Source organism: Cimex lectularius, unplaced genomic scaffold (assembly GCF_000648675.2).
Source record: "Cimex lectularius strain Harlan isolate CLEC.00 unplaced genomic scaffold, Clec_2.1 scaffold182, whole genome shotgun sequence".
NCBI classification, from domain to species: Eukaryota; Metazoa; Arthropoda; class Insecta; order Hemiptera; family Cimicidae; genus Cimex; species Cimex lectularius.
In genome coordinates this window covers 487,649-513,845 of record NW_019392815.1, presented here as the reverse complement: position 1 = coordinate 513,845, position 26,197 = coordinate 487,649, and the positions used below count along the sequence as shown (strand labels likewise).

The 26,197-nt window shown below is 33.7% G+C and overlaps 1 protein-coding gene across 1 annotated transcript in view; it reads left to right on the top strand.

Moving 5' to 3' along the window:
* LOC106672979 (toll-like receptor 6) overlaps positions 1-25,572 on the top strand; it is a 313,186-nt gene extending 287,614 nt beyond the window's left edge. The window contains exon 2 of the mRNA XM_014404847.2: positions 25,120-25,572. The gene's annotated coding sequence lies outside the window, so the exon portion shown is untranslated. The remainder of the gene's footprint in view (positions 1-25,119) is intronic.
* Positions 25,573-26,197: the final 625 nt, after the last annotated feature.

Here is a 26,197-nt window from a genome sequence, read left to right as displayed (position 1 = left end):
ACTTAAAATAATGAATCCATATTATATTACCACACAAAAATATTCAACTTTCAATGAATTTACATTTATATTCACAATACATATAATACAATTTGCTACTATAGCTAAAAATGAAAAGTTTTCAACTTGTGGAAATTCTTAACTTGATTCGGTTTAAAAAAACCTTCACTCCAAATATAACTCAACATTCATCTAGATGACTAATTTTTGCACTTGCCTTTGACGATTATATATTTATTTATTATGTTAGGCTATTTTATGGATACTTTAAATTGATCATTTTTTTAAGTTGTTGTTATTTGGAATTGCATTTATGCATTTATATATNATATTTTTTTTACATTTTTTTTTAAAATACTTTGTTCTGTTGCTAATATCGTAACATAATTATAATGTTAGTAATGGTTGGTTTCTAATACATGTTCAACAATGTTTCTGGTTCATTTTTGTTACATTATTCTTGTTATGTAAACATTCGTTTTTTGTGGGAAACAAATTGTATTGCTTGTTTGGTATGAACACATAAAATCTAAAATAAATTAATCAGTCTTAGTTTTATGAGTTAATGGTATAATTACTGATATAAATAATAAAGTAATTTTTTAATGAAATTTAATTAAAATAAATAGTATTTAATTTATAGCAATAAGCTTTTTGAAATGAATTATACACTTTTTGAATGGTATTTCTCTACTTTCAACTCAAACAAACCAAAACTTATCAGGTTTAATTAAATAGTTATAAAAACACGTCTGTAATAAAAATATTAATAGTGAAATTAAAACACAACTTGAAAACGGACGTAAAGCGTGCAATAATTATAAACAAGAGTAAACTAATTTGACTAATGTTACAGTTTAGTTTTCACAATTTGGTTGGTGGAAAGTTAAGAAACTAAATTAACTTCTCGGTCTGGTGGGGTGTTTGATGTTAAAACACAGCGACTAACCCGTTGGGAGAATTTGCCGAACGGGGTCCAACCTCGAAAATCACTAAAAGGGAGATCAACCAACTGAGACAAACTTAATTTATGTGGAAGAGAACGAGTAAAACAATAGAGCGAAGAGAGGGTTTAACACAAAGACCGTGCAACTGAATGCGTAGTTCTTTCCATTTATTCATATTAACAAAAACATATAATACTTACGAAAACACAATGAATGAAAGAGAAAAAAGAAGGTGCTATACATTTTATCTCTTCAAGTATGTGTTGCAAGTAATTCCAGAAATAATTCATATAAAATATACACAACGAAGTATTTTACGTAATAAAAATATATGGGAATTTCTACATGAACTCAGGTTTTTAACCTGTTTGACTGTTTCCGATCATGGGCGGAGACAGCTGATTTGAAACCGTAATTTTCAGCTATGTGATGTTTCTTGTTTAAAGGTTATGCATACCTATATTTGCAGGCGTTTTTTACGGAAGAGCTGTTGAAACACGGGCAAGATCGTCTGAAGCTATATTTGTTGCACAAAGAAAATCTTTACAAGGCTAATCAGGGAATAATTAATAACGATTTCATAAAATGCACATAATGCTGATAGTGAATTTTGGTCTGTATGTTGGTGAATACATGTTGAACGGATGTATGATGATACTCAAACGCGTTTCAGCTTTGAATCACTTAAGTGAAGAACATTTTCCTATTCTCATCTTTTCGGTTTACAATAACATAATGCAATGTGCAATGGAGTTTCCTTCTATTCTTGACGAAACCACTTATGCTTTTTGCTCTTTTTTTCCTTAGATGAGACTTTCTTGACGAACTATTTTGATAACTGCGTCCAGAGGGCCATGTATGGCTATTATATTTGATACATTACTTCCGTTCCACCTTTCTTGGAAATGCAGTTAATTGTGGTATTCAATACGGTAGACGGTTTTTATCCATGCTGTAATGCTTATGTCAATTATTTGTCTGTTACTTATGTACACAATGAAAAGCATGTGTATCTATCTATGTTTCCTTCTTTTTCTAATAGCAACTACATTTGTATTATCTGGCGGTGCTCGAGGTTCATTAACATTTTCTCCTAGGGTGCCTGAGACCCCAGGCTAAAGATACGATCATATCTCATCAGTCAAAAACAAAATGTTGAAGTCGTACCTGGTCAAAACATGTACGACCAGGTTATTAGGTTTTATTCACACATATATAAAAATGTGTGAATCCCTACATGATTCAAAGTTAAATTGAACACACGAAATCACAAAAAAGTTCTTCTTTTCTTGCTGCCATAAATACCTTACATTGCTTTGCATTACATTACATACAGTCGGATTTAGTTTTGTCCCAAACTCTATTTAGTTCGTTTCATCATTTGGACGTTATGCAGCAGTTGTATAGTCACTCAGACGAGTCTACTTCTCGCTACCTTCAGTACTTGTTATGATGATGATCGGAAATGGCGAAACTTCAGATTACAATCCCCGTCATGTCAAAATTTTATATCGTTTTTACCATAACATCTTACATTTTTGACATTTTGTACAAAAAATATCTTGCTCTCTTTAAACAATTTATTCCATACGCTACTATATCTAAAGGACTTTTTTTTTAAACTTGATTGATCAAAGAATAGAAATGAACGATTTTCCTAAAACCGCAATTTTTCTGAAATAACATTAATTATTATTTGATTTTTATTTATTTGGGGTAATCATATTTATTTTACAACAATAGTAAAGTGATAATCACTGTTATACAGGCACAATTTATTTATGATTACCTGTTAGCGGGGCATTGCGAAACAAGGGAAGGCAAAATAGGAAGGATTGGCGACCAAAATCCTTAGAAACAACTACACGGGGAGAGAATGTACAATGTTTCCAACATTTTTTTATATATCATTATGGTTTGACAATAAAACAACCAAAATTATAATTCACCAGCAGATATGTGTATGCAGTGAACCGTTAACATTGAACGTACTCTTGTAGATCTGCTGGTTTGAAACATTGAGAGGCATTAACTTCCGTTTATTAAAATTAGCATAAAAAGTGTCGAATCGTTTGATCGACGAGCTGATTGAGCATTAAATGTAAAAAACAAGCCTTTGATGTCCACCCCGGAATTAGCTGGGGTCGTGATGATAAAGGGGATCCGGTAACATCTGCTCTCAATTAGTGAGGCGGAGAGACATCGTATCGACACTCTTCACATTACAAGACCTCTCAAACTTTCAAGCTCTCAAACCCCGAAATGAATAATTTCGAACGCAAAAGTTACTCTTGGTTAACTAAACATGTTAAAATATTGCTTATTTGAAAAGTCAAGTGTCCTACAGTCACCAATTCTCATCATCCAAGCTTATCAAAGTTTTAATATTTATAACTTTTAACATTTGTATGGAGTTATATCTTATAACATAAGTGGAAAAATGTTGAATAAAAGGATCTAATCTTTCATAAAATTTAAAAAAAAAATATTTTTACAACTGCATTTTTTCAATGCGACAAGTAAAACATTAGCATAAATATTAGATAAACAATGACAGGTGTTTGACGAAAGGATTCGGACGATATGATAGTTTGGAATGGAATCTTTAATAACCGGTTTGGGCTAGTTGAGTAACAAGAGGAACATTCAGTTTGGGTGTGATTGGAACCATAGAAAGGGGCATTGACTATTGTTCTGGGCATTTTAGATTGAAGGGATTGGATTCGATTGAGGACGAAACGCATTGCACTCTCGTAAAGTTCAAACCGTATGTTCATATGGGGGCTAGGACGGCAATGTAAAGTTTCCTTTAGTTTGTCATTGAGAGTTTAGAACGTCTGTCGACAAGTCGTTTTACCATGACAAAAAATATATGTAGTTGCATATATTTATTTGATAACGATTTCGCATAAAACGTATAAAGTCATTAGCTTTAAGAAAACAAGCGTTAAAATAAAATATTAATAAAAAAATATAAAGGCGGCGGTGGCCGAAACGGTTTAGGCGATGACACGGCATTCATAGCCGTAAGATAAAGGTCCCGGGATCAAATCCACCGGCTCTACATTCGAACCCGACATAGTAATGAGCTTTTTGTTAAATACACCGGCACCACGGTTGTTGATATGGCAACATAAATAAAATAAAATACTATAGAATGAATTTTTTTTACGAGGGTTCGCAACAGCAGAAGTCATATAAACCCTCAGGGTGCCGGCGTTTTTCAAGAAAAAGCCCATTTGTAAGTATGTCGGGTTCGAATGCAGGGCCGCTGGATTCGAACCCGGAAGCTTTACCTTACAGTGATGATGTCAACGCCTAAACCGATGCGGCCACCGACGCCGCCCTTCTTTCTTTATTATGTAATATTTTTGTATTTTTACACCGACAATTACACAAATTCTACTTGCATCCATCTGAAAACGAGTGAGTCAGGGTAAAAAAAAATCTGTTGACTCTTCGCCCGATTTTTGCTAACAACTGGGCAAACTAATGAATCTCAATCCAATGTCCGTTGATTGCATAACCCGAAACGCAATTTTTAAAATCATATTTTAACGGGGTTAGGCAAATGTAATTTCGATGTGTTTCAATTCATGTAATCAGCAAGGTTGGCCGACAGCAGGGAAATTTATGCATTTAAGTTTTCGTTTTCATTTTTTCCTTTCTCCATCTCGTTATTTTTAAACCAAAATTGGTAGTTTTAACAATTTTTAACTTTGCTGCGCGAATTTTTAACAATAAACGGGAATATAATTTGAAGAACGCTAATTAACTTGAAATCCTGTGGTAATAAATTAATCTGAAAAATGTCATTTCCAGATAAATAGTCTTCATTAAAAAATTATATTTAAACAAATAACAAAATAATTATTGGTTATCTATAATTAGATATTAATATGTTTTACTTTTCGGTACAGTTTATAGTAATTACGTATAGATTTATGCTTATGTTACGTATGCTTATATGTGCGCGCGCGTGTGTGTGTGATAATAAAAATTGTTGTGTGTATAATAAAAATCTGCTCATGCATATACAAACATACACATGTGTACAGAGTCGAGAAGCTCTTACAATATCACTTCTCGCGAAACCGAGAATTTTAACGTTTTTGTAATTTCACGATAAATAAAAAAATATACGAAAACCATCCATTTCGTATGTTTGGAGTCCGGCGTAAGACCTCGTCTTATACATTGAGCCAAGGAGTGGCACCTTTCAATTTCGTGGGACACTTTGAGCAATGTATCTCGACAGGTCGGACACATCGGACACACATTCGGGCTTTGGGCAAAAAATGTCCTTCGAATGTCTGGTATGACAGTGATAATGATGTACTTTATTCCTAGTCGTTTAATTTGGTTGCAGTTATTTGATACAGATTTCATTACTCCCGAATATGAACAATTAGAAAGTTTCTACTTTAATCTATAAGACAGCAAACGATTATTATACTTGAATAAACAATTAATGACCCGAGTAACGTTTAAAAGTCTTCTCGTGTTATGTAATTAGTGGATCATTATCCACTTATACTCTATCCATTAGAATCCGAGGGCAAACAAAGTGTAATATATTACATTGTCATATGCATACACTAGAGAGGAGGCCAGGATAAATTTCCGAAGTCGTCACAATGCATTCAGCGTTGACCCAGTTATTGATATATTATACGTCGCACACTTCCTTTGGCCAAGGGTTACTTTTGTTCTAGCGTTGTTTATGATATAGGCTTGTTAATTAGTAACCTTACGAGAACAATAATATTTACATGTATTGTATGAATTGCTTTTGTAGAGGAGTAATTGAAATCGAAAGGAATGTTGTTTTTTTGTGGGGAAAAACTTTAGTCCATTAATTGATTTTAATTATGTGTAATTAACCGTGAGGCTTTTCTTAGCCATCTATAATAAACTAACTTACGTGTTAATGTGCTTTCTTGTAAAATAAATTTATTGATTTGATTTATCTCAATTCTGCACTTTATGCAAATGCAAACGCTTATGTATATGGTTAAACTCATGGAAAGCGGACTTATTACTCAGGTCAGTGTTTTGGCAGTTCGTGGTCAGCCATCGGCCTTAACCTTCCTGTCTGTCTGTCAACAAGTTTACTCTAGAAACATTCTCGCTTATGCTCAAACACATTTATAAGGATTAATTCACTCAAATATGGTGGTCAAATAGTCGGTATTCCGTCATCACTTTTTACCAACACTATATAATATTCTAAACGCGGGTTGTCTTGTTCAAACACTCACGATTAGAGCAATTATCGTAATTGGTGGTATTCCTTATCACTCAATATATATCCTCATCCACATGATAAGTGACACAAGTCGAAAAATTGTAAAAACTGGATTATTTACTTTTTCTTAAGTATTCGTGTGTGTGATGCTACAGAAAAAATGACACACTGTAGATCGATTCTTAGTTGCTATACAGCACTACGTGTCACTTTTGAATTGGCGGGGGGACACCATTTACGAAAAGTGGCATATCTTGGTTCTGTGCTTTAATGCATCGGTGTGCGTTTTTATCAGGAAAAGGGGCACATTTCGAGTTACGTCTGTTTTTTGTTGTTTCGTGAAGGATTTTATGCTCTACCGGAATCAAATTTCACATTATGAAAAAGGAAACTAATTTTATTATTTAAATCTAGCTTACATATTTCAAGCAGGTTGATCTTTTAACTTTGCGTGTTCAACAAAACAGAACTGTAATGTCAAATTTTAACAAAACACGCTATTAAAAAAAAGTGATCATACAAAAATTACTTTTTCATTATCTTTATATTATGATCCCTTATACTTTTGTTAGGAAAGTTATTTAGATTTTTGAAGCATGTCGGATCTCGTGATGTGATATGTGGCAGCAAAGGAAAAGAGGGGGAATCACCAGTGACGTTCCCCTTCTTGCGGCCATTTGGTAACTTATTTTCAGTAATTGCATTTGGGCATAAATCAACAAGCGGCCCTTTGCCCTCTTCTCATCGGCAATTTCCCCAGATAAATTCCAAGAGGCGACTCAGGACAGCTTTATTGTATTTGGGCCGAATAAAAAGAATTGATAAAGTCTCGGCCCTTCATAAATATGTGTATATGGCTTAGATAGTGGAGCAATTACTGACTCAGGGCAATATTGATAATATCAAACTAACCTGGTAATAAGTATTCATCTGGAATCACACCTATGAATCGTACACAGTCCCGCTAATGTATTACAATCGTTAATAAAAAGTGTATTCTGCATGAAGCCGCGATTTGCTTACAATTTGAATAAAATCGGGGAATCGAAATGAGAAGTTTGTGGCATGGGCGATCGAAGTCACGGTAGCTGGATTTCGGATCCATGGGTTCGAATCCCGCCTGTGACACAAAGTTTTCATTTCGAAAAAATTGTGTATTATTATTTCAGTATATTGAGGTTTTGTTGGTCACCGTCACCTTACTGTTGTTCAAGCAATTCATCAGCTCCAGGAAGTTCCAGGTGTAAAATTCTAAACGCTCTACTCGAAGATTAAATTAGTATGGACTGATGGCTTTTCGCCCCGTTAGAGGTCCAGAATCGACTAGAACACACGCACTTGCACAGAATTGCACGGCTCGCATTTGCTCAAGAAAACAGCCATTGAAAGGACTCTTCATGAAGAAAGGGACAGACATTTACAGACTAAGGCAAGATGAGGAAATAGGCGATATTGAAATGCTGTCCATCTTTGTTTTCATTTGTATTAGCAATTTACTTTTTTTTAAACTTTTTTAGACAAAGTCTCAATTATTAAATGTTAAAAAATGTGAAACTTTGATTAATATATAAAAAAATAGATTAATGAGGTTATATTACAAGCGGGTACAATTTTTTGCCTGTCAGTGTATATTTGCCGAAATCTTAAATTTTTGTAAAAAGTAACGGGGTAATTCTATCCAATTCTGTAATTTCAAAACTTTTATTTTTCTCTTGCTTTTGTAATATTTGATTTGATGAAAATTAAGGAATTAAGGAAAATTGTTTAAAATTTTACGCATAGAACGTCACGATTATTCTTCTCTCGAAAACCTCTTTAAAATATTTTATTGAAACACGTTTTTCACTGAGTAATTACCGTACTATTATTTTATATTATTTTTTCTCATTTAATACTCACCTTTTCATCATAGCAGCCGTTCAAACTGAGCACTACTCATATGCAAACAAAGCATTGCTCTTGCAATTAATTCACTGTTGGCCGGTAGTTGATGCGATCAGAGGTCGGTTTCCGGAAGTTGTATCTCTCGTTCCTTTCATCAGGACATTGAAATTATTAATAATGATTTAAACGGTTAACAAATATAAAACTCTATTTACAATATTACCAATTATGGCTTGACCATATATAATTTATGAATTTAGTTTAGTGGGGGTATCGAAATCAACCACTGTCCATGCCTTATTATAATCGTAATTACTATCTGCTTTGCCTAACACATATGAAGATATATACCTGTCAATTTATTATAAGTTGCAAAAAGTAATAATAATATATTAATTAGTATTAATATTTACTTATTAACTCCCGGGCATGAGGGAAAACTGTACCCACACATATTGCACAATCCCCCCCCCTACCTACACTTACACTGACATAAGCACACTAACAGTACACACCCCAGGGCTACCGTCCCTAGGAAGGTTCTTGAGACTAACTAAAAATCTCACGTCCTGGGATTGGCGACCCAGTACGTACATAATTCCACCACACCTAACACTAGGTGGTGTGAGGGCGGGGGACTTGGACGGTGTCTGGGCCTCCGTCAGCATGCCACCACTAATACCCAGGCCGATGCACGCGGCCAAGGGCCTCGTAACCCAAATATATCTCGGAACGCAAATTAACGTGCACAACACACTACACAAACAACACACAGTTCTCATCTGGAGGTAGCGATCTCCCCGTCTTCTTGAGTGTCCATGAGCCCTACACCTGAGAGGGTACAGGAGGAAAACTGGTTTACGGCACTCCCGGGCCGCGAGGTAGTACAGGGACCCGAACACCGGAATAGCCACCGGGGAGGTTGTCCTATCACCTCGTGTATAATGTCGTGATGCCTAGTACTGCCAGTTGGCGACTGGATGGTTACCGTGCTGGGCGTCGCGGCGAGCCCTCTCGAGGCCTGGTTGTGGGGGTATAGTTACTTTCCTATCTGATAGATTTGCAACATAGAAATTGGTGTTTATGAAAATGTTGTTCGCTTAAATACAATGGACTTTCATATTTTATAGTCTTATTCAAACTTCTCCCTGAAAAGTTGGTATATATTTTTTGTTCGAAATTTATCATTTTTAACGATTGTATTAATGATGTGTCAATATTTTCATATTTGTCCCAGTAGGTTGTTAAACACGGTCAGAATTTTATGTTGTAAATCGTAGGGCGATAAACAAGAGTTTAATGGACGCAGGAACCGAATGAACCGAGAGACTGCTGTGCCAACCTCCTAAATCAACACCACAGATTTTATTGTGTATTATTTTTGACGGCTGATAATGACGGCCGAAAGGTCGTGTACAGTTTATTTTTTCAAAGACGATCGCGAAATCGAAAAGCAGGAAGTAATATTCTTTATTGTTGCCCCGCTGTCTGGGCCCAGCAAAGCTTTATGCCGAGTAAGCTCAATCCGTTTTTTTATTGCCGAATACAAAAAGCTCAGATATTAAAGTAACGAAACATTGTCCTTTTTTTCTTCTCAGTTGATACAATTGCGGTTAAACAGTATGTTTAAAACTATATAGGTAAAATAAATTTAGTTAATTATTATATTTCGGAAATATTTGTATAAAATCTAATAAACGTTACGAAAATCATATTTTTAAAGTAGTAAGGCATTGTAATGTTACGTACGCAAATGGGCTTGTTTCAAAACCAGTCAACTCCCGAGGTTCATACTTCCTTTGCGGTGGCTTACACTTTCGTAATAAAATTGAAAATATAATAAGTAAATTATTATTTGAGTATTTTGGAAAACTAAATCGCTTGATAAAAAAATATTGTGACAAATATTAATTTTCACATTAAAAGAGAATAGTCAATATATATTTACTTACCCTTTCTATAATTTGTGATATTTCCTTTTGAGGGGGAAGTAATAAAATGGTTGTTAGGTCGTTGCGATCACTTTTGATTCCCTATCCTCGCTATTTTAGTCAGTCAGATGCGTTCCAGGTTTCTATTATTTAAAATGGTTGGTTCTTGACACGTTTTGCCTTGCCTTAAAGAAGCGATGAAGAATCTAAAAACCTACTGCTGAAAATGGCGAAATGATGATAGAAATAATTGTGTGCTGTGCACTCTACCGTTGAGATTTCTGCCATGTCTGGACCAGAAATTAGACTATTACCGAAATTTGATCGGCCTTTTTTTGATTAGTTGGTCCGTTAGACTCGTGCTCCCATTCAAAATAGGCAGATCAAAATGATAACAATATGGTGATAAACATATTGCTTGAGACTGACGTTTTAAATCGCTTGGTAAATGTAGGACACATTTATAATGTATGAATATGTCAGGTATAAATAATATCTTCTAAAGCTCTTCTATTTTGTACATGGAATTATTAGGACTAAATAGCCTTATTCAAATTTGTTGGTTAATGACAGGAAATATTTCTATGTGTTTGTTTTTAAATAATAAGGTAAAAACATTATTTATTAACTTTTACTTTGGCGTTTCGGGAATTTAAACCCATCACCATATACATCACCGTATAGTCTTGGAACAATAATTTACTATATCCATATTGGAGTTTAAAAGATAAATACAAAATTGGTGATGATGGGTGTAAATTCCGGAACGCCAAAGTCAACGTTTATTAATAATGTTTTTACTTTATTATTAATTATACGTAGAAATATTGTCTGCCATTAAACAACAAAATTAGTCTTCTTAAAAAGTGAATTAGTGAAGGCAGCCAAACCGCTAAATCTAATTTTAAAATTTCCTAGCTAGGCAAGGCAAGGCAAATTGATAAATTGGTATATTGAACAATTAGAGACAAAAAAGGTAATTTCGTTAACCGCTTCCATTTTTTTTATTTTTTCAACTATATACGTGTGCAATATGCGTGAGAAAATATCACATGAAACCAAACATTGTAGACAAAAAAAAAAGTTTTAATCATATAATAATAAAAATAATAATATATTGTAATGCTAACGGTCAATAAACACCACACATAATTTATTTATATATATATATATATATTTTTTTTTTTTTTTCTGACTGGGGCTTTTGACATCTAGGTCATTTCAGCCACCAACTATGACTGTATTCTATTTACCCTTTCAAACACTACATTCATACAAATAAATACATTCATACACATAAATACTTCCGTACTATACACTCATTCCGTTTGGTCGGTGGAGTACTTGATATTCCTCCACCGACCCTATATTCAAAAATTTAGATTGGGGTGGATGGAGTACTTTTATAAATATTCCGCCATCGACCCCGAACACACACTCTTACGCACTCATCGTTCGAGGGGTGATGATGACGTTATATTTCACCCTCACCCTTCGCCATCCACGCTAATAAATACATGCACTCAGACAAAGCATATAGACACACAATACATAAGACATACTATATACAATAAAAAAAAAAAACAATTTCCCCTAAAAAGCGGAACAGGGGACTCTGAAACTCGCTACCGTGTTCGAGAACTCTTCTTAAGTCCGGCGGCATGCCTACACGCTCTTTGCATGGGGCCAAGGCATGACACGCCTCTGTTAAGTGGGACACATCGAGCAACCTTTCTCTGCATAAGGGGCACCTGCGCGAACTTTGGCCGAAAAGCAGGTGCCCATGTGTCAACCGCGTATTGCCAATCCTCAGTCGGGTGAGGACGATCTCCTGCTCAGATTCTCTGAGGGCCATCTACCGGTCGTGCTCTTGATTCGCAAGAGCCTCTCCGACGACCTCGCCCACTGACGCTTCCATCTTTCTTTTATCATATTTTTAACTGCGTGTTTAGCTTCAGGGGGCCTGATCGCGATGGTCCGATCTGGAGGGTGGAACGTACCGGCTTCCGCCGCCTCGTCCGCTCGTTCGTTACCCTCCAGGCCGACGTGTTCGGAAATCCAGACAACAACCACCGTTTTTCCGAAAGGCTCCAGCTCCGCGTATTTCTCTAACAAGAGCACGACGAGAGGGTCCACAGAGAACCTGTCGCGTATAGCCCATACAGCTCTCAGAGAGTCGGTACATACGAGGAAGGCTGAGCCCTCCCCGGTCCGCACTGCCTCGAGAGCGTGCCAAATCGCATACAGCTATGCCGTGTATGCGCTGCAATGAGGGGTCAACGACCAGGAGGTGGCCACTCCCTCGCTATACACAGCACACGCCACACCATCGCCGGTCTTGGACCCGTCTGTAAAAATCAGACGAAAACCGGCGTATCTATTTCTAAGTTCAAGGAACTTAGCCTTGTAGATGTATGGCGGCGTATACGATTTGGGTAAGTCCGCCAGATCGTCGCGGACGAGTACGGCCGGAAAGGTCCACGGGGGTTTCGGCCGGTGGCCCAACCGAAGAACCATCCCCAGCGCCCATCCGACCCTCCCTAAGGACTCATCGATGCGAATCCCGAGGGGGCGCGTCGGCGAGTGAAGCCTGTCGTAGACTACTCTGTACGGGCAGTGGAGGATCATAATTTATTGTATTGAATAAATACAACTGACAGGTCTGGCTAAATATATTATCTAACTTATATCAAAGAAAAACTAGGAAACAAAATCAACATGGATATTAGATAATATTTTATATAAATCGATTAATAACTTTTTATGTAAAGTGTGGTTGAGAAGGTTAGTGTCACGCGCGGGAATTGAACCCACGAACTTCGGGTCCCCTGGACGTCATCATCTCAACCTACAAATTTCCCTCTCTTTTATTCAAATTTTGTGTAATTATTTCAATATTATATGAAGTGGAATGGGGAGCTGTTAGCGAAGTGTAGGTCCTTCAGTACTTATTACATTAACCCATATGGTTTTTAGTCGGTACTTGTTCACCAAAATAATGATGTACGTTGATTTATGATTTCTGGGTAATGTGTGGTTGAGATGAAAAATCAGTATCACTTAGTATCAATTAGTAGCGGGACATTTTCATCTCGCCCACAATTTAAATAAAATTTGAATCATTAATTTGGTTAAATAGGGCCAACTAAATAACATACGGATTAACATAATAATACTCGATTATATATTTTATTTCATGTTTTATTTTTATTTGTTTTTTTACCTTACATGGTCGTAGTACAGTCGTAATCAACCAATGACGAGTGCCGAAAATATCTAGTGACAGTTGCATTGTTAGCAAGCCGTAAAATAAGATTAACATTTTACAACTCAATAAATATTAACAAAGTCGGTAAAATATAATATATATATATATATATATATATAAGTTATATATTATAACTAATAATAACTACGTGTTTATTTGTACAGACAAATGCAAGCTTGTCTTACGCTAACTAAGCACAACTGCATTTGTCTCCCTCTTAACCCGAGGCGATAAGCGAGCCAGGGAAAAATGTAAAACCAGTCTTTGAGCTTCTTTTGATACTTAAACAATTCACCGAGGGCATATCGTTGAATTTGTATCTATTTTTAAATAAAGTTGTTTTTAAAAAAGAAGAAACTCGGACTCGAAACATAACTTATATATATATATATTTAAAAAGTATATAAAATATAATATACGTCATGGAATATTATATTAACATTTCACCTCATTATAATTAATAATGGTCTTTAATAATCTTAGCCAACTTCGAAGTATGATGAACTTTTTTGACAAATTTACAACTACTGATAACGTAACATGCGAAAAAAATTCTAGCAGTAAATAATAGCTAAACAAAACTTGATTATTTAATTTAGAAATTATATTTAACTTAATATAGGGAAATGTCGGGACTGTCCTCCAACTAAATTTGATAGTGGATTTTGCAAAGTTTGAGAGCCTACAACCGACGAGAAAGTTTGCATGAAATTTCCTTTCATCATCCCTCAAGCATGTAAGAACGGTCTGGCGTAACCGGACCACTAAGAGAGAAGCAAGAGGTGGGTGAGGGCATTTTCAAGTAATTGAGTGGTTTCAAATTCCTACAGGCAAGAAGAGGAGGGGAGGAATAGTGAAAATCTCTTTTCGGTAACGACGGGGAATTCGCTTATTATTATTTTGCTTTCCAAAGTGTAATATTACTTTTTCTTAAATGATTTGTTGCTGTTTAAGTAACAATTTGTAAATATGATGAGATATTTAGCGGATAAACTTTAATTGCAACTTCTAAATATAATTAATACATAAATTCTATGCACTAGTTGCCCATTTTACTCTCAAGTTTAAAGATAACCGTATTTAAAAAAAAAAATTTCACTCTGTCGCGTAATTTTAAATAATAAAAACTGGTAAAATGACAGTACGTTATAAAAAAAACTATAGGAAGCAATAAGAAGATGTCGGAGTACTAAAGAGGTCCAATATATAGCAAGAGGCTTCTACAATCGTATACATTATTTTATCCAGAAACACAATCTTTGCCAACTTTTCCCGTTGGTTTCCGAAGGAAAAACCACCGAATTGTTTATTTTGTAAAGAAGGAGGCCACCAAGGTCTTTCGTGCGGTTCTTATGTGGGGAAGGTTGCCAGTTTCGAGGGTGTTCCTACTTCACCGGAAATCCTGAAGGACGCCCGGCAGAAGAGCACCGTAGCAAAAGTAAATCGTTTTGTTTACCCATGGTCAGGAAGAACCGAGAAAGGCTTCTGTTTGCAAATCGTTAATCAATATTCGAAACTCTTGTTATTCAGCTTTTAGGAGAAGCAGGGCCGCTCAGCCCTTATAAAACTGGGAGGCTCACTCTCCCAATGTTTACTTTTTCCTGTACCTCGAATCCAGCTCTACAACTACAATTAGATTTACGTAGGAGCCTTTTTCCTCCCCAAATGTTCCACTTACATTTAAATTGAAAAGTGTTGAGCTTTTGAACGGTCGACGATTACCATATTCAGTTGTATAGCATGAGCTTTTCCTCCTTTACCTCACTCGATTTTTTCCATCTCTCCAGGAAATCTTGCCCTACTTTCGGTTGGCGGGGGTATCTGAAAAAACCTTACATATACTTATAAAAAATTACATAATTACTTGTTCCTCACAATACTATATTGCTGGTTAAAAACTTCATTCAAAATAATTATTGTTGTTGAAAAATATAGATAGATAGATAGATAGAGGTAGAGAGAGAGAGAGAGTGTTTGTGTGAGAGAGAGAGAGAGAAATAAAGAATAAGCGAAAGAACATGCTTAAAGATTTTGGACTCAACATAACCAAATTTGAGTTTTTTCTATATAAATTGAACTAGTGACAATAATGATTTATTTTGCAAACAAATATAAAACTAACAAATAAATGTTAGCATATTGATAATAGTTTGTGTGTAAACCCCATAATTTCTTTTAGTACGTATTTTCTTTTTTGATTTATTTAGAATATATAATTTAATTTGTAACACACTATAATAGTTGAAAAAGGGTTTACAGTGTTAGCAATTAAAGTAAATTGGTAAAAGAATTTTGCTATATTTTCTACAGTCTTAAACTTTTAATCCATTCTATGAACTTTTTGCCAGTCACGACCTTTCTATTTCAATATCTGAATATCTATCTGTCTGTCCTATGCTTTATCTTTTTAAATTCTGGCATATATTTCTGCAGTTATTTTTATTTTTATTTTCGCGGTTTGTACAGAAAATATGTTCAATTCAGACAAAAAAAAATATATGACCACATTACACATCATTAAATACTTCAAAAATGAATAGATTTCCATATGCTATCTCTTCCCATTTGAAATAAACATAAAATTCTTCCACATAAACATAAAATAATAAAATTTGTTTCAAAATATCGAATTTTGCTACACGACAAGTATAAATCTTTAATTGTATTAAAATAAAAATTTAAATATATATTTAGCTACAGTTTCGTTCGCTTTGTTCTAAATTTTTTAATGTAAGCCAAATTTATATTTATTCCAATCCCTTATTTTAAACGATTACACGATTATAACTAGATTGAAGTAAAAATAAATAACATTAATGAATAAAAAAGCGAAAAAGCAATTGCGACAAACTCCTGGACAAGAAAGTACTGTCTTTCCTAACAAAAGGATTTTCATCTGAGAGATAAAAAATATGTTGGAATCCCGATTTTCTTCCGTATATAAAAGACGGAAACGTATCTTCCAAAAGTGGGTATTCACAATGGGGTGTACATGTTTGTATTCAAAACCACCGGCACTCCGTATTCGTGCCGTGTGCACCCTTCGCACCTACATCCACTCGGCATTCTAAACGTACATTTGCATTTTTATAAGGTTAGAGTTCCAGGTTTTGATGACACTAACAGCCCTTCGACACGTATTTCCACCGTGTAATGAAGCCTAATTATTGCATTAATGAAGGGTCGCGGTCGTAAGCCCCCTGGTATTACAATTTGCCCTTACTAAACTGGAAAACGTTCACGGTCTGTTGCATATCTACTTCACCCTTGTCGCATCGCCATCGTCGGTCTGCTTCGTTTCAAATGGGCTTAGAACGGTTTAACTTTGAAACTAATGGGACTGCATTTAGTGCAAACCCCCAACTCCCTCTGGACTATTAATCGTCAACTCACCCTTTCAGGATTAACTCTTCTCCACAACTAACGCACCCAGGAAAACGTATTAACCCCGAAGATTAAATTAAAGTAATGAAAACCGTAACGGCGGAATTGAACGCAAGAGGTAGTATCTTCATTCTTGATTATTTGCTGAGACATTTGCAAAAGTCAGCCGAGTTATTTTTATGTAGGTGTGTCAGACAGTAAAATGATAAAAGAGATATATTGGGATGTGTGGTATGTGTGGTCGGTTCTGATCATGTTGGTCTACAGTACAAACATGTGGTGTTTTGGGCATTGCTCTATGGTTGAATAAAGCCAAGTAATTGTTGCAGACTTCAAGGGGATGCTTTCTGAACCTCCGTCTCACGTCTCACAAACTCAAGTGCTCATGCGTTATATTTCTCTCTCTCTCTCTCTCTCTCTCTCTCTCTCTCTCTCTCTCTTTCTCTCTCACTATCTTCTCCTATGCAATTTAAATATTATTTTCGAACCGCTGTATTTACGTAATTTACGTGTTTGGGTTACGTATTAATTACAACCACAAACATTTTAAACTTGGTCAATACATTAGAGAGTGCATATTTTTAATTAATTAGTAAATTAATAAGAACACTGAAAAAGTAAAATATTCTACAAGTAAATTACTGTAATGCTCTTCAACAATTTTAAAAATAGGTCTAAATTTTTCTATGTGAAAGGAAATGGATGTTCTGGCAGAGTAAAAGATTTTTTGATTGATTTAATTTTAAATTCCGAAACTAAGTTGGACAGCCAGGTGCTTTGAACTCTATATTGAGGATGAATCTACTTAGGTGGAAAACCCTTTTGAGATAGCTCGAGCCTTTTATGATCTATAACTTCCCAAAGATGTTTCATCGCCGAGTAGCAATATAATCTCAGGAGTTTGCGGTCAGTAGGAAACCCGGGATGGAAACCCTCACATATATTTTCCCCGGACGCGGCACAATTTCTCATAGCGTGTCATTTCGGTTTGTTAGCAAACATAAACACGAAAAAGAAATATCTGTGGTATCGGTAGGCTTTACGCACTTTTCGATTAATATTATATATCCGTTGATGTGTTGTTTATTTGATAAAATATAATCGTAACCTAATATTCTTCATGCTCTTTCCTTGTATAAATTTTAGACAACTTTATTCGGGTTTGTGTAACTATAAAGCATGGGAATGGTCATCAATTTTTGTAAATACATCTAACATTAATAATATTTCCTATTATTTAGAAGGAATATTGTATTCCTGAAGGAAGATTGTAGCAAATGAAAATTGATAAAGGAAACCATTTAAGTATCTCGCAAGTGCCGATTTAGGTGTGAAAAATTTCTAATTAATTTTCTCGCCTCTTGTTTAACGTTATCAATCACAGCAGTTCTCAAAAGTTTGAATTCAATTTTAGTCATACTTCACAGGTGATCTATAGTTGTTCAAATTTGCTTTTTTTATAGGGACAGAAAAGTCGAAAGGCTAACTTTCTCATTTGTATATCTGAACAGTAGTATTTAAACATTAAAAATACATACATAATTTTATTTGATTTATTGGTCTAAATCATTGATTTTTAAATCCACATTAGTTCTGTCCTTGCATTGTAAAACCCAAGGCAGTGTGAACAGTTGTCTGACATATCTATATCTCGAAATAGTTTTGAAAATCAATCCTCCATCTAATAAACAGACACTATAAGAAAAATACAATTATTATTAAATACGAGACTAATACCATCAGTCATAAATAAATACTATTTTTATATCTTTTATATCTATAACCCTTATATTCGGTAGTTTATGCATCTTAATATCAAATTTTAATATCACAGCTGTAAAAAATCTAATCTAATTTTTTCACTGATAATTTTGATATTGATAATCCCTTCACCAATTAAACAAACACTATTAACTAAATTAAAAATATATCTTTCTCCGCCCTTAAATTTTATTCGCCAAATCTCATTATCTCGGTTTACGGACAGTCACACAGCTCAAGCGCGTCAGACTTCGCGCGCTCCACTTACAACTTCCGAGATTTTTCCGGTTGGAAGGGGTTTTGACTTGCTCCTTGACTCTGTACTGTCATAAGTAATAGGCTCAACTCTGTGCACTTGTTTATACATGATCATGTGTGCACAGATTTGTGCTTATATAAAGCAGTAGCACTAGCATTTATTCTTGAGCCTTTGGAGCAGAAGAGTACACTTGGTGAGGTATCGAAACATACAAATCAAAACAGAATGCATCTGCGAGTAATTTCAAATAAATAAACTAAAATAAAAATATTTTAATACAATATATAATAATATAAAAATATTATATATAATTATTTATATATAATGTTTTTAAACCTAAGGCAATTAATATAAATACACATACATTTTAACTAGGATTTTAAAGACAATTTTTAAACGATTTGAATACAGAAATTTAACTAACATTAAATGGAAAGAAGAGTTTATTCAATATTTATTAGGTATTAATGAATTTTACATAACTTCGAATAGGCTAAACCAGTACAACGGCTGTGTCATGCCGAACTGTTGGTCCGTATTATTCATTTTTCAATATTTTTTACAATTATTATATTTGAATCCTTACGTACTAGTACATTTTACAAATGTGATTACAAACCGTTGTTTTCACACGATCACAGCACTACACTAATGCCAGTGCTGCACCCCGAAGACATATGCCAAGTGAAACCAGCCAATGTTTCAATCAATTGAGGAATTAAGGGGCAAGGAGGTTTGTCGATTAAGGCGAGGTTGGTGGGAATGTGTAGACAGGGTTCCAACAGTAGGGTAGGACGAATTGGGAATAGACATAGGCATAGTAGGTAGGATTAGATGCGTTGGATGTAGAACCCTACAATTCTACTGCGTTTTATCTAAAGTGGTCGCCGTAAAGTCTAGTATAAGGTTAGTTTACGGTTGACAGTAAAGACAGATTTCGTTTTTACAAGTCTTCGTAGTAGTCCATATCTTTTATAATGTAGTTGTCGCTTATGTCTTATGTGGGATTCCAGGTCAGTGTGCGATCTAGGTATAGTCCTAAGTATTTGACATGAATGAACGTCGGTATGCCTTTGTGGAGGGCTAGGCTGTTTTGAATATCCTTATCCCTGAGAATGCAGGCCCTTTTGTTCCGCTTCCCCGATTAAGTCGATTTATTAAAAATTTATTTAAATGTGGGGGTATTTATGGACATTTATTTTCACTTGTAACTAAACTCCTATAAACACTGTAAACTCCTAAAGGTTGTTAACAAGTAAATGCCAGAAGTTATTTTGATTTTGATTAGTGCAGTTTGGTAATTTTACATATATCCAACTGAGAAAAAATATTCAGTTGGATTTCTTCAAAAAATAGTCAAAACCTGCATTGACATCTTTGCTGTTATTTTAGCGTTATAAAACTAAGGCACCGATTTTTTGCCATAGAAGAAAACTCAATCATTGGGTTAATGAAGCTTTTGTCAAAATCTAATTTTAGAAGCAATTAAAGTATCAACATCGTAATTTAGAGGTGATTACATTACAACACATTTACAACACATACATTACAAATTCACAACACAATTCAACCTCATTAATTTTGAAACAAGAGAGACCAAATACAGTTAAATTTATTTATATAGTATAAATAAAAATATTAACCAAAATTATACGTATAAAGTAAATTTAATTAAATAAGCATTAATCGTTATTGAGTGAATAAAAAATATTTTTGTGTATTAATTTCCTTGTCAAAAAAAAATGTTTTATGACGCAAAATATTATAATTTCGCATTTTTAAAAAGATAAATCAACAAAATATTGGTTTTTTGCATAGTTTAGTAAAGAATGTGTAAAGGAAAGTAAATCAGAAATTTGTCAAAATTTGGAATTGTCGTAATTCGAGCATTAGATACCGATAATATAGCATCTTAGATACCGACTTTCACAAAATTCGGTGTAATTTGTTGACTGACTTTTCGACCACCTTCCATTGTGGCTGACATTCCTAGTGCATATGCTAACATCATTTTTCTAGAGGACCTAGGAGACCAACTTTCATAGTTGATAATTCGTTTTAAATAAATTGTCAAGTGCATTTTACAACTGTATCAAAAATTAAAATCAGACTTTTATAAAAATAGCAAGTAATAATACCAAACTATTCCTTAAACATTAATTTCGGATAAATTTCATTTAAGTGAGACTTACTTGCACTGCTGTAAAAGATACAGATTTTAAAATTGTACGAGAAATATTGCAGTCAGTAACAAAATTTGAGGCCGAAATCCTTTTTAAGATTTAATTATTTATTTGTTCGATATTACAACTGATATTACTAATGATTAAACATTAACACTAAAATACATTTTTAGGGAAGATTAAGTATACAATAAAATTTTAAATAAAATATGCAAAAATTATGTATATATAAAAAAAGTTTTTTCTCTAATTTTTAAAAGTACAAAGTATGGCCAATAATAAAGTAAATTAATATATTATGGGGAAAACATAATTGTGATTGTCAAACAGTACATGATGTAAAAACAATTTTTTATTTTTTATTCTTTGGTAAGCAAAGTTATCTTAAAAAAATTATGGTAGAGAAGTTTTCTTAAAATTTTTTTTATAGATTTAGGCAATACGTTCTTGAAACATATTTTAAAAAATTTATGTATGAATGTTATCAGAGTCCAATACGCCAATAAAACCTCGTCTACACATCGTTTTGATACAGCAATTTCAGGAAGTTAAAAGGGGGGGGGGACAAAGCAGAACGTAAACCTTTCCCCCACGACGGCAGTCTGAGGAAGACTGGAAATAAAAGAGCGCTGAGCACAGGCCGTTAGTGAATATTTAACAGCTTGCCAACTTGCCAGGTGCAGGCACGAATTTTATCCGCTATAGCAAATCCTGCGTGTCTTCGGCAGACATTAGAGGACCTCTAGGCCACCATTCTTATTGGGCTCTGGGCGTCAATACCTTTCGATAAGGACGTTTTCAACTTTCATTTCTTGGATACGAGACGTTTTGGTCGTGTTCTTTTTTACTCTATGCCATTCAATTCTTATGTGCTTCCAAGGGAGAAAGAACGCCAGCTTTTAAAACGTTTTCATGCAAATGGGGTCTCTAACAAAATTGAAAAACGGAATTCTATTATATAACAGCTATTAAAAAATCAATCTATTTGTAATTTATTGTTAAATGTAGAAAATAAATGTTAAACGTAAGGCCTAATTATATGAATGAAGATTTCGTTTAAAATCGTTGTGCATGTAGATGTTCTTATAAGTACCCTTATATTACAAATATCAACATCTTCCATATCGTGTTATCGATTTCTAAAAAAAACCTCCAAAATACCCTATACACTTTTAAAATAATTGAATGACACTTTGTTGCATCAATTTTGAACTATTGAATGTGAAAAATTTCAATTTATATTTAGAAAAAAGTAAGTTGCTCAGTTGTAATAAGTGTTTTGCCAAAATGTTGACTGAATAGCGTCATCACAAGCCAAAATAAGGTTGTTAAAACAAATCTAATAAAGAAATGTTTAAATAATAGTGTTAAGGGTTGATTTAAAAACAATACCTTTTTCCTCAAAAGGGTTTGAAAATTGAAGAATGCAGTATAATTCATTAAATTGTATTAGCACCTACCGTAAAAATTTAAAGAATTAGCACAACTCAGTAAGGATTTTACACTAAACGGAAATGTAGAAGAGCCGGCTGTCCGTTCTCGTTCATTGTGAATTAAATCTTTATTGGGGTAGGAACCATAAGTTTCAATATTGTAAATAGATGTTCATATTTGACGTAGAAATTTGAAATATTAGTTTCAAAGTCTTGATGAAGGGGTTATATATCTCGCTTAGCTAAGAAAAAGGATATTTCCCATGCATAAATTTATCATGTTCTGTCCCTTTTTCGCATCCGGCCTACCCTAGCTTAACATTTGGGACGGTGGTCCTCCTCCACATGATATCTGGTGATGTTGACACTTGTCTTTAGTAACATACTAAATATAATCAATTTTCTATTTCTTACACTGGAGCATATCGAACCATTTCGTTTTTATTAAAACTAAGCAATATTTCAGTTACCCTTGTTCATGTGCAACAGGCTATCAGTTTTGATACGAAAATTCAGAACGGTTCGCTCACGGCTTTATTACCTATTCCTACATCTTACCTGACGGACAGTTTTTCTACGTCTGTCAAAGAACATAAATGGTCTTTTATATCCCATGATCCGCCTTGATGTTCTCAAGGAAGCAGTCTATACCAATTCCTTTTACATACGTCTACCGGTATTATTCTACTACTTTAAGTCTCCTAAAAGGCTAATATAATTTTATTGAATTACTGTGTAATCTTCTTTCTATAATTGAATCATTAATTTAACTAACCGGGATATCAAATAGATATTTTTTTAAAAAACAAAAAAAACAGCCGTTTCAAATAATTATTAAAACCAACATTACAATAAGGAAAAACATCCCTAATTAAACAATTATAGGAGGAAGTTAAGAGAACTTATGAAAAAAATAAATTATTATATGGGATATTGTTTGATTATCGGCGACTTATGAAATGACCAGTTAGCGACGTAACTATTTCTGTAATTATAATACTAATCCATATACAAAATTTATTTGACAGCCCTAATTGACAGTATTAACTAGGTAAATTAAATATACCTTTGATCTAAAGTATATTTAGTTTAAAGTCTAGATGGAAAGCCGAAGGTCGTGGATTCGATTTCCGCTCATTCTCGACTAAGTGTCCTTAGATAAAAATTACAATTAATTAAAAAATTTTAATAGGTTAATTATGACTGCTATATGGATGTATGAATGAACTATCACTTATTTATTTCGGTAAAATGCTCCTCTGTTATTTCGGTTGGTTAGTGGTAATGTGAAAATAAATTTAAAATAATTGCCGTATAATTTGCACTTTATCAGCAGATTTTCTCTGACCTGTCGTCGTATAGATGATATCAACATTCTAATATTGCATTAAATAATCAGTAATAATAAAGCTTTTTGGAAGGAAAATAAAATCCTCAATTCCTTCGTCAATCTTTCTAGAATAATATCTCCATCGTAAGGTTTTAGAAACTATTAATAATAATTTACAAGGTTAACAAAGATGAACATACACATAATATTCTGAAACTTATTGCTTCAAACTGCGAATTTCCAAGTTGGTAGTTGAACGAGTTGTGCAAATGGTCCGTTCGATTTTGAAACAGACTGAAATGGAACTCAATTATGATACAGAACGGACGTAAAAGTCACTACTTTTGACACCATAAGTTTCGTACATCAGAGTATCTAAATGTTCGTATAGTATCGAGTATCTAAACCTTAAGATTTATTATTAATAGTTTAAAAAGCTTAATGAAAAGGATATACACCTTGAAAACTTGACGAAGGAACTGAGCGCTGAAAGAACTTCTTATGTTTCAAATTTCCTTTTAACCCTGATTTTCCACTGTAACATTATAAACAAATAATTGACACGCTGAACCGGTATTGGCTCACTTATTAACTTAGAGTTCAGTTCCGGGTTTGTTGAATTACTTTAACCCGCCAATGAAGACGGACCCAATAGGTGACCCAATAACGGTTCAGCACGTGTTCACCGATTCGTTGACCAACTCCTACCTTCAAATCTAAATAATCAACATATCATTTATATAAGGGTTAATTAATCTTATTGAATAACTATGTAAAATCGCACATTCTTTTTCATAATTTAGGTATTGATTCATCTAACTTAACTATTACAATTTAAAAAATACATTAAATTATTATTATATTTTATCAGAACGGTTGAAAAACGAACACGAAGAATAATTTATTTTCCTGACGGATATTGAACGAGGAATGGCATATAAAAGTCCGGCTTTCCGTTTATTTCCAACTGCCCATTTTCCAATTCAATTTATTTAAACGTGAACCCTCCAGAGAGACAGCGTTCATCTAATTGAATGGAGCTAGTTAAAAATAGAAGAGAAATGTATTTTTTTTTTTTTAAAGAACGTTTATGACTAGGAATGAGAACAGTTTTTATAGATTTAGTACCAACTTTTTTCGCCCGAATCCCTCTTTCTTCTCTCTACCTACACCCGTAATTCATTAAGTGAGTGAATTATAAATATGTCTAAACAAAGTGTATAAACAAAAAGTGCCAAAATGTACACGTGAATAAATCTAATTTTAAAATCTAGAATGCTAATTCAATTTATTGAAATAATAATTTTGTGATTTCCATGTAATAACAATTTGGATTATGCAGTTATTGTGTTGAAAAAAAGAACACACACACACACACTTACACACAGATTCACTTGACAAATATTTCTTATTACGTATAGTACTAATAGCATTATTTATGATCACCAGAATCATTAGTATTATTTTAACGTGTATTTTTGTATGTTTCAGGCAAGGAATCGGTGACTGCGTCGTCCCACGCTACGCGTTGGGACCTTCTCCGAGTTATACCTCTTGCCTCGATCATTACCTCCCCTAGTCCAAGAAAGAAGAAGTAAAATATATTTTTTTAAAAGAAGGGCCTCAGCTTGGGCGCAGAGATGGGATTCGGCTATATCCAGCATCTATGTGCTTTCCCGAGCAACGAGCAGATAGTGAAAAGTTTTCAGTTTCGACACATTCAGACTTGAGAAAGCACATTGACGTAAAATGACTGGTTTTGTGTGAAAACACGACCTGTTTCTACTGTTCCGAGTTAAAAAAAAGTAACTTTCTTAGTGTGTATATTTTGTTGTAGATATGTGTACATAGGGTTAAAATGTAAATATATTTATGAATATTTAATTTTAATTGTACAGTTTGCAAAATTTCGAGCTTCGTTTTTTCAATAATATTTATTTTCAAACAACAATAAAATGCTTTTTGTAAAAGTTTATAATTAAAATAAATTTGTAAATGATTAATGGATAATGTAATAATATAGCGCAAGCAGCTAGCTTATATTTTAAAATTATACATAACCATGAAGACTAATTTTTTGAAAATGTTTCGTTTTTATGGCGTTTATAGAATTGAATATCTTATTAAATTATTATCATTATATGTATCTTTGAAAAAAAAAAATTTTTAGAGAAAAATTTCTTGGAATGTTTAAATATAATAATGATCTTTAAAGATACTAAGCTCTTAAAATTTTTGGTTTCATGCTTTAACTGTTTCATATTGTAATCTAATTATATAGTAATGACTCTCTGTGTGATGGTTATGAGAAAAAAAAATTGAATAAATATAGTTCAACAGTAATTTAATATTTCACCATTTTATTCCTTATTTACACATCCTTTCACAGATATATCATATTTTTTCTATGGATTTTATAAAAGTTTCTGAATAAAGAAGCTTAAAGATACCAATTGTCTGGCAGACGAATGGCGTACCTGCGGCACTAATAATGGAACAAAAGGATCGCAGCCGTTCCGGTTTAATAGGGCCTAATTACGAAATTGCTTTAAAAACAGAAAAGAGATAA